This window comes from Mobula hypostoma, chromosome 5 (genome assembly GCF_963921235.1).
Source record: "Mobula hypostoma chromosome 5, sMobHyp1.1, whole genome shotgun sequence".
Classification (NCBI taxonomy): Eukaryota; Metazoa; Chordata; class Chondrichthyes; order Myliobatiformes; family Myliobatidae; genus Mobula; species Mobula hypostoma.
Window position 1 is genome coordinate 25,043,654 of NC_086101.1, and position 10,397 is coordinate 25,054,050.

At 47.5% G+C, this 10,397-nt stretch overlaps 1 protein-coding gene and 1 long non-coding RNA gene across 14 annotated transcripts in view; one reads left to right on the top strand and one right to left on the bottom strand.

The window, feature by feature from the left end:
- LOC134346695 (ras/Rap GTPase-activating protein SynGAP-like) overlaps positions 1 to 10,397 on the top strand; it is a 663,780-nt gene that overhangs the window by 263,875 nt on the left and 389,508 nt on the right. The window lies entirely within an intron of this gene.
- Positions 4,654 to 10,397, bottom strand: part of LOC134346698 (uncharacterized) — a 12,345-nt gene continuing 6,601 nt past the window's right edge. The window contains exons 2-3 of the long non-coding RNA XR_010017991.1: positions 9,165 to 9,357; positions 4,654 to 6,844 (exon numbers count right to left, since the gene is read on the bottom strand). This is a non-coding gene — a long non-coding RNA (uncharacterized LOC134346698). The remainder of the gene's footprint in view (positions 6,845 to 9,164; positions 9,358 to 10,397) is intronic.

Consider the following 10,397-nt stretch of genomic DNA (forward strand, 5'->3'; position numbering starts at 1 on the left):
CCAGTATCCCTGTGAATATCCCCATTTCGAGACCATGTACCCAGTGTCCCTGTGAATATCCTTATTCCCGATTCCTGGGAATAGTGTCCTTGAGAATATCCCCACTTCCAGTGTCTATACCCAGCATCCCTGTGAATATCCACATTCTTGGTCCATGTACCCAGTGACCTTGTGAATACCCCGTTCCTGGTCCCATTACCCTGCGTCTCTATGAATAACCCCCTCCCCAGTTCCTGCACTCAGTGTCCATATGAATAACCCCATTCCCAGTTCTGTAGTTCGTGCACCTGTGAATGTCCCCATTCCCGGTCCCTGTACCCAGTATCTCTGTAAATAATCTCATTCCTGGCCCCTGTTCCAAATGTCTCTGTGAATAATCTCATTCCTGCTCCCTGTACCCAGTGTCTCTCTGTGAATATCCCTATTCCCGTCCCTGTGCCAGGTGTTCCTGTGAATATCCCAATTTTGGGTACCTGGTACCCAGTGTCACTGTAAATAATCCCATTCTCTGTACCCAGTGTCCCTGTGAATAATCTCATTCCCGGTCACAGAACCTAGTGTCTCCATGAATAACCCCATTTCCAGTCCCTGTTGACAGCGTCCTTGTGAATAATGCAATTCCCAGTCCCTCTACTCAGTGTCCTGATGAATAATCCCATTCCAGTCCTTGTACCTAGTGTGCCTATGAATAACCCCTTTCCCGGTCCCTGTATCCAGTGTGTGTGTGAAAAATCCCGTTCTCTGTATCCAGTGTCTCTGTGAAGAGCCCCACTCCCAGTCCCAGTACCTGGCATTTCTCTGAATATCCCATTTCCTGGTCCCTGTATCCTGTTTCTCTGTGAATAACTAACTGCATTCCCGGTCCTTGTAGTCAGTGCATCTGTAAAAATTCCCATTTCCAGTCCCTGAATCCAGTGTCTCTCGGAATATCCCCATTCCTGGTCCCTGTACCCAGTGCCTCTGTGAATATCCCCATTTCCAGTCCCTGTACCCAGTGTCACAGTGAATAATTCTATTCCCAGTCCCTGTACCCAGTGTTCCTGTGTCCATAACCCCATCCTTAACAATTGACTCCAGCATCTTCCCAACCACTGAGGTCAGGCTAACAGGTCTATAATTTTCTTTCTGCTGCCTTCCTCCTTTCTTAAATAGTGGAGTGAGGTTTCCCAGTCCACTGGCACCATGCCAGAATCCAATGATCTTTGAAAAATTATTACTAATGCCCACAATCTCTTCTGCTACCTCTTTCAGAACCCTAGATTGCAGTTCATCTGGTCCAGGTGATAATGTACCTTTAGGTCTTTCAGCTTTTTGAGCACATTCTCCCTTGTAATAGTAACTTCACTCACTTCCCTTCCCTTACACTCTTCAACATCTGGCACACTGCTAGTGTCTTATACAGTGAAGCCTGATACAAAATACTCAGTTAGTTCATCTGCCATCTTCTTGTTCCCCATTACTACTTTTCCGGCCTCATTTTCTAGTGGTCTTATATCCACTCTGATCTCTCTTTTATGTTTTACATACTTGGAAAAAGCTTTTACTATCGACTTTTGATATTGTTTGCTAGCTTGCTTTCATATTTCATCTTTTCCCTCCTGATGTTTCTTTTAGCTGTTCTTTGTAGGTTTTTAAAAGCTTCCCAATCCCTAATCTTCCTGCTAATTTTGGCATCTAATAATTTCGGGTCTCGGCCCGAAACGTCGACTGTACTTCTTCCTACAGGTGCCGCCTGGCCTGCTGCATTCCACCAGAATTTTGTGTGTGTATCCTGCACCTTCCCCATTTTTCCCAGAAACTCACGCCATTGCTGCTCTGCTGCCATTACTACCAGCATCTACTTTCAATTTACTTTGGCCAACTATTCTCTCATTGTAATTTATTTTAGTCCACTGAAATACTGCTACATCAGACTTTAATTTCTCCCTATCAAATTTGAAGTTGTACTCAATCATATTGTGATCACTTCTCCTCAGGGTTCGTTTACCTTAAGCTCCCTAATCACCTCCGGTTCATTACATAACACTCAATCCAGTATTAACTGATCCCCAGTAGGCTCAGCAACAAACTGCTCCAAATAGCCATCGTGTAGGGATTCAATAAACTTTCTCTCGAGATCCATTACCAACCTGATTTTCCCAATCTGCCTGCATGTTAAAATCTCCCACAACTATCATAGCGTTGCCCTTGTGACACGCCTTTTCTATTTCCTGTTGTATCTATGGTCCACATCCCAGCTACTGTTGGGAGGCCTGTATATAACTGGCATCAGGGTCCTTTTATGCTTGCAGTTTCTTAATTCAACACACAAGGATTCATCATCTTCTGATCCTATGTCAAATCTTCCTACTGATTTGATGCCATTCTTTACCAGCAGTGCCGTGCCACCCCTTCTGCCTACCTTCTTATCCATCCGATACAACGTATAACCATGGACATTCAGCTCCCAACTACAACCATCCTTCAGCCATGACTCAGTGATGGTCACAACATCATGCCTGAGAATCTGTAATAGTGCAACAAGATAATCCACCTTATTCCTTTTACTCCGTGCATTGATTTATAACATGTTGAGTACTGTATTTGCTAGCCTTTTTGATTTTGCATCCCAAAAGCACTGATAATCACCCTGCTGGCTGCAATTACGTCCTATTCTCTGCCTGTCCTATCTGACAGTCTGACTGCATGCTATCTTTGCTTTTTTAACATCAATCCCATCCTGAGTCCCTACAGCCCAGTTCCCAGCCCCCTGCCAAATTAGAATAAACCCTCTCCAACAGCTCTAACAAACCTGCCCGCGAGAATATTGGGACCCCCCCCCCCCGGGTTCAGGTGCAACCCGTCACTTTTGTACAGGTCATACTTCCCCCAGAAGAGATCCCAATGAACCAAGAACCTGAAGCCCTGCTCCCTGCACCAACTTCTCAGCCACGCATTTATCTGCTAAATCGTCTTTCTTCTACCCTCGCTGTTGCCTGGCACAGGTACCAGTCCAGAAATTACTACCCAGGAGCTCTCTAAATTCTCTCTTCAGGACCTCTTTACTTTTCCTTGCTATGTCGTTGATACCAATATGTACCAAGACATCTGTCTGCTCTCCTCCCCCCTCCAAAATGCTGTGGACATGATCCGAACCATCCCTGACCCTGGCACCTGGGAGGTAACATACCATTTGGATGTCCCATTCACGTCCACAGAATCTCCTCTCTGTTCCTCTGACTCTCGAGTCCCCTATTACTACCGCTCCCCTCTTCTCCCTCTTTACCTTCTGCATCATGGACCCATGCTCAGCGCTAATAACCTGGGAGGTCATCCCCCCTCCCCAACAGTATCTGAAATGGTATGCTTATTAATGAGGGGAATGGCCCCAGGGGTGCTTTGCGCTAACTGCCTATTCACTTTTCCATTTCTCCTGACAGTCACCCAGCTACTCACCTCCTGCAGCTTAGGGGTGATTACTTCCCTGTTAGTCTGATGATCTCCTCACTCTCTCATACATGCCGAAGGTCATCTAGCTGCTGCTCCAAATCCCTAACACGGTCTTCAAGGAGCTGCAGCCGGATGTACTTCACACAGATGTAGATCCCTGTACCCACTGTCCCTGTGAATTTCCCCATTCCCTGTCCCTGTACCAAGTGTCTTTGTGAACAATCCCATTCCCGGTCTTTGTGAGTAACCACATTCCCGCTCCCTGTACCCAGAGTCTCTGTGAATACCCCATTCCTGGTCCCTGTACCAAGTGTCCTCATGAATAATCTGATTCCCGGACAGTGTACCCAGTGTCCATCTGAATAACCACATTCCCGGTCTATGGATCCACTGTCTCTTTGAGTCACCCTATTCCTGGTCCCTATATCCAGTGTCTCTGTGAATATCCCCGTTCCTATTCCCTATAATGAGCGTCCTTGTTAATAACTGGATTCCCGGTCTGTGTACACATGTCCTTATGAATAGCCACATTCCCAGTTGATGAACCCAGTGTCTGTGAATCACCACATTCCTAGTCCCTGAACCAGTGTCCCTGTGAATAACACATTCCCAGTCCCTGTGAATAATCCCTTTCCTGGTCCTTGTACCCAGTGTCCTTGTGAATAATTCCTTTCCCAGTCCCAGTACCACATGAATATCTCCAATCACGGTCCCTGTACCCCATTCCTGGTGAATATCCCCATTTCCTGTCCTTTTACCCAGCGTCTCTGTGAGCTAGCCCATTTTCTGCTCCTGTGCCCAGTGTCCCTGTGAATAACCCCATTCCCAGTCCCAGTGTCTCTGTGATTAACCCCATTCCTGGTCCCTGTTCCCAGTGTCTTTGTGAATAACCCCATTCCCGGTCCCTGTACCCAGTGTCTCTGTGAATAACCACATTCCCAGTCCCTGTACCCGGTGTTTCTGTGAATAACCCCATTCCTGGTCCCGGTCCCCAGTGTCTCTGTGAATAACCCCATTCCTGGTCCCTGTACCCAGTGTCTCTGTGAATAATCCCATTCCCGGTCCATGTACCCAGTGTCTCTGTGAATAACCCCATTCCTGGTCCCTGTACCCAGTGTCTCTGTGAATAATCCCATTCCCGGTCCCTGTACCAGTGTCTCTGTGAATAATCCCATTCCCAGTCCCTGTACCCAATGTCCATGCAAAGAAGCCAATTCCTAGTCCCTTTCTCCAGTGTCTCTGTGAACCTGCCAATTCCCGGACCCTGTCCCCAGTGTCCCTGTGTCACACCGCTCTGTCAGGTGAGGGTAAGCATGCCTGATGAAGGTCGCCAGTTGAAAGAAAAACAGACTGTATACTGCAACAGCATGTTAATGCAACGTGTTTTATTTAGTGCTATGTGGGGAAAAAAAGCAAAAGCTCCCCAATAGTTGTGAAGAAAATAAGTATTTACAAATAGACAAATGAAAACAAACATGTATGTACAAAAATTTACAAATATACGGAGGCTTTCTCCATGACACACTTTTTTCATTAACTTTCCAATGTAACTATTCACTAACCATCACCTCTCTAGCAAAGCCAGACTGAGGGTTTAAATCTGCCTCCATCGGGCCTAGAAAACCCGGAAATTGTACTGTTGGTCTCAGAGAAGGGTAATCCAATGACCAGACCATAACAATTATTTCAGATGCAGAACTGGAACGTTTTAAACAGGGATTCTAACATCCTACAGTTTATTTCACAATAAATGCCTCAGTTAAACCCATAGATCAGTGTCCACATGCTCAGGTGAATATAAAAGAATAATGCCACCCCACCAGTGGAGTTGCCTGTGTGGGTGTAGTGCACCTGCTTCCACTAACCCAGGCATTATTTTAGGATGCTGTGAGCTGTCCCTTGGGTCTTTTGGGGCAGCTCTCCCATCTACAAACCGATGTAACAGTTTGAGTGAAAATAAATAAAACTGTTGGGAATGCCTGTAACTAGAATTCGTATTTTTATGAGTTATATTAGGGTGTGGAAATGGTGAGCTCCTAAGAATTGCAGAATGGGAGGGCAAAGTGTGTGAACTACTGGGGAAACTAGACCAGGGACAGAACGAGGAGGAGTGTCTAACCAGGCAAAGGGACAAGGTTAGCGGGAGAATTAGCATTGCCAACCTGTATTGTCAGAAAGCCCCCCAACTCTTCTGGATTGCACAAGGTGGGCAATCGGGAGAGATAGTCTGCCATGACGTTGGTCTGACCTGCCTTATGATGGATTTCGAAATGGAATGGCTGTAGAGCCAGGTACCATCTTGTGATATGTGCATTGTGGTTTTTCATAGAGAGGATCCAGGTGAGTGTTTTGTTGTCAGTCTCCCAAATTAATTCTCTGCCTAGCAGGTAATACTGGAGGCTCTCCAAGGCCCATTTTATGGTGGGTGCTTCCTTGTCAATAGTGGGATACCTTGTCTCCCATGGTAGTGGTTTCCAACTAAGGTACAATACTGGCTGTTCTTCTCTCTCGTTCCCCTGGGCCATGACTGTTCCAATCCCCACTGCTGAGGCATCGACTTGGATGGTGAATGGTTTGGTAAAGTCTGGGCTGATGAGGACTGGTCGGGAACACAAAGTCTCCTTCAGAGTCACAAAGGCTTCCTCACATTCATCGAACTGGACTCTTTGCAGACCTCGGCATCATTTCTGTTAGTGGGACTGCCATGGTGACAAACTGAGGGGTAAAATGGCGATACCACCCATTAGCCCCAGGAAAGACAGGACCTGTTTCTTCATGTGGAGCCGGGGACTATTTCTCATGGCCTTGACCTTGTCGACCAGTGGCTGAACTAGTCCTCGCCCTAGCTGGTAGCCCAGGTACCGTGTCTCAACGTGGGCCCACTCACACTTCTGAATGTTCAATGTCAAGCTAGCAACTGCAGTCATCTTCAGGACATCCTCAAGGTGCTTTAGGTGGTCCTCCCAGATGACCACATCATCCAGCTAGGCCACACAATGCTTCTTGCATCACCTTAGGTGAGTGCTGAATGTGGTGTACTCAACAAGAATCCTTTTCCAACAAGATCTGCCAATAACCCTGGCAGAGATCAAGTTTGTTATAAACTTGGCATGGCCCAACCTTTTCAATAGCTCATCAATCCATGGCATGGGGTAGGCATTGAACTTGGAGTCAGCGCTGATTTTTCAGAAGTCAGTGCAAACCCCCAGGGACCATCAGGCTTTGGCACACTCAACACCAGGCTGCACTACTCATTCTCAGAGGGCTTGACCACTCCCAGGTCCAACATGGTGCAGATCTCAACCTTGAGTGGTTCCACCAACCTCTCTGGGACTCGACCATATCGCTGCCAGATGGGGGTGATGTCCTTCAAGTGAATGGTTTGCACTGCCATTGTTGTTCAGCCAGTGGAGGACTGGAAGAGAGAGAGAGAGAGAGGTACTGCTAGAAGACTTGGTTCATCTCCCTCCCCGTCGTTGAGGGGTCAGGTGGCTCAGGCTGGGCTTTGGAGAAGCACACCAAGACTGCAGACTTTCAGTCATCTCTCCCCCATCTTCCTCTGTCTGTTGGATCAGCAAAGAAAGCTTCGGACCCTTTCTTCCCTTCCACTCCCTCAGCAGATTGACATGGCATGCCTTTCCCTTCCACAGACGGGGCACTTCATAGGTGACTGGGCTTGCTTCCTCAGGACTCCAAAAGGCCCCTGCCACTTGGCCAAGAGTTTGCTCATGGAGGTGGGAAGTGAAAGAAGGACCTTCTGACCAGGGGTGAACTCACATTGCAGTGCCTTATGATTATACCAACTCAAACTTGTTGCCTGCATAGGGTGTAGTACACTTGTTGCCACTAAACCAGGCATTATTTCAGGATGCCCCAAACTGTCCCTCGGATCTTTTGGGGCCGTTCTGATGTCTACAAACCGATGTAACAGTGTGAATGAAAATAAATGAAACTGTTTGGAATGCCTGTGTAGAATCCTTATTTTTATGAGTTATAAACCAATAGAGCACATTAACTGAAGGGATTGATTTGATTGGCGAAGCTAGCAATTGTTTTACTGTTGGGACATGTAAATGGTGAACTCCCAAGAACTGCAGAACCTGAGGCCGAAGAGTGTGAGCTACTGGGGAAACTAAACCAGGGACAGAATGAGTAGGAGTGACTATCTGGACAAAGGGGCAAGGATAGCATGAGAATTAGTATTGCCAACCTGTCCTGTTAAACCCTGTGAATAATCACATTCCCAGGTCCCTGTATCCTGTGTCCTTGTGAATAATCCGATTCCCAATCCCTGTACTCAGTGTCCGTGTGAATAACCCCGTCCTGGTCCCTATCCTGTGTCAATATGAATAACCCAATTCCCGGTTCCTGTACTCATTGCCCTTGTGAATAATCCCATTTCCGATCCCTGTACCATTGTTTCTGTGAATATCCCCATTTTCAGTCCCTGTACCATTGTCTCTGTGAATAACCCCATTCCCAGTCCGTGTACCCATTGACTCTGTGAATAATCTATTCCTGCTCCCTGTACCCAATGTCACTGTGAATAACCCCATTCCTGCTCCCTGTACTCAGTGTCTCTGTGAATAATCCCATTCCTGCTCCCTGTACCCATTGTCTCTGTGAATAATCCCATTCCCAGTCCGTGTACCCATTGTCTCTGTGAATAATCCCATTCCTGCTCCATGTATCCAGTGTCTCTGTGAATAATCCCATTCCTGCTCCCTGTACCCAGTGTCACTGTGAATAACCCCATTCCTGCTCCATGTACCCAGTGTCACTGGAAAGAAAAGGGGATAAAGCCAGAATAAGGAGTGGGGAGAAGGAGTGCAAATTTGGAGAAAAGGAGGATTTACCAGTGGCCAACAATTTTAATTCCATTCTGACATGTTGGACAACGACCTCTTCTGGCCCGGTTGGAGGTCAACACTTCATATCAAGTTGGAGGAGCAACACCTCGTATTCTCATGGTTGCCTCCAACCTGAGGGCATCAACAGCAATTTCTGCCCCTCCCCCCTTTCATTTTCCATTCCCTATTTTGTCTTCCCTCTTAACCTCAACTTCACCTCACCTGCTGGTCACCTCCCTCTGGTTCCCCTCCTTACTCCATTCTTGTCACATCCACTCTCCTTTCCTTGCAGATTCCTTCTTCAGCCCTTTTCTTTTTCCACCTATCACCTCCCATTTTCTCACCATTCCCTCTCCCCCACCCTCCCACCTTCCTCCTCACCTGGTCCCCCCTATCACCCACCTGCTTGAATTCTTTCCCCTCCCCAACCACATTATTCTGGCTCCTTCCCCCTTTCCTTCCGGTCCTGATGGAGGGTCCTATCCCGAAACATTGACTCTCTATTCCTCTCCATGGATGCTGCCTGACCTGCTGGGTTGCTTCAGCATTTGTGTGTGTGTCGCTTTGGACTTCTAGTATCTGTAGAATCTCTTCTGTTTATGATTCTCTGCACATAATGTTGCTTCGGTTGGGATACAGCACAGAAACAGACCCTTCCAGCCCAATGAGCCCGCACTGCCCAATTACTCCATGTGACCGGAGCCCCCGGAGGAAGCCCACACAGTCATGGGGAGAATGTAATTTAACCCGGCTCATTGGCACTGTAAAACCATTACATTATCCACTACACCATCCTGCCACTCCACTCCTTTTTCTAATTTGGTTACATTGTCAGAGATGCCTTACTGGAACCTGCCCACTTTAGTTTGGTTGAAGCTCTCTTACCAAGCGTTTCTTCACTCTGAGCAGCCATTCTCACTGAGACCCCTCTCCTCGGACCCAAAAGGGGCCACTGTGTGAAGGGTTTGATGAATCAGGTGGATATGTCTGCCCAGTGCTTGTCTTGCCTGGGACTAGGTGTACATTGGGATTAGATGGTCACTCTCCTCACCAGCACAGCCGGTGTGTTTCCAGTTTCCTGCCAACGAAGGTACAATAGCTTAAAGTAGACGATTATATTCTGGAAACTGAGAGGCTATGGGCCAGCTCAGAGTAGCATATACATGGACATGTAGACAAAGAAGCCCCTACTGCCACACTTACACACAAGGTACACAATGGACACGCGAACAATCTTACAATGATAAGTATCACGGCTGGCTGCAAGTCCTGATGAAGGGTCTCGGCCCGAAACATTGACTCTTTACCCTCTTACATAAATGTTGCCTGACTTTGCCGAGGTCCTCCAGCATTTTCTGTGGGCTGGATCGAGATCCGGTAATGGGACTTCAAATGTGCAGGAATATAAGAAGCTGCAGAAAGTAGTGGACTACCCTCAGGCACATCCCTCCCCTCCATCTGGCATATCTACAGGAGGCACTGCCTCGAGGCAGTATTCATCAGCAAATATATCCACCACCCAGGTAATGCCATCTTCTGGCAGCCACCATCAGGCAGAAGCTTGAAGTCCCACACCTCCAGGTTCAAGAACAGCTGCTCCTCTTCAACGATTCATTTCATGAACCAACTTGCACAACCCTAATCACTAGCTGAGTTTTTTTCTTTTTCTTATTTAACCCTTGAAAGGATAAAGGGTAATGGCTGCAGGGACAGTCTTCTGTTCTGAGTGTCAGATACGGGATTTCCTGAAGACTTCTGGCCTCCCCGATGGCCACATCTGCACCAGGTGGATTGAGATGCAGCTTCTTAGAGACCATGTGAGGGAACTGGAACTGCAGCTCGATGACCTTCGGCTTGTTAGGGAAAGTGAGGAGGCAATATACAGGAGCTACAGTGAGGTGGTCCCCCTCAAGGCTATAGGAGACAGATGGGTGACTGTCAAGAGAGGGAAAGGAAAACATCAGATAGTGGAGAGAACCCCTGTGACCGTCCCTCTCAAGAACAAGTACTCCATTTTGAGTACTGTTGGGGGGACAACCTCCCTGGGGAAAGAACAGCAGCCGTGCCTCTGGCACTGAGTCTGGCCCTGTGTCTCAGAAGGGTAGAGAACTGAAGAGG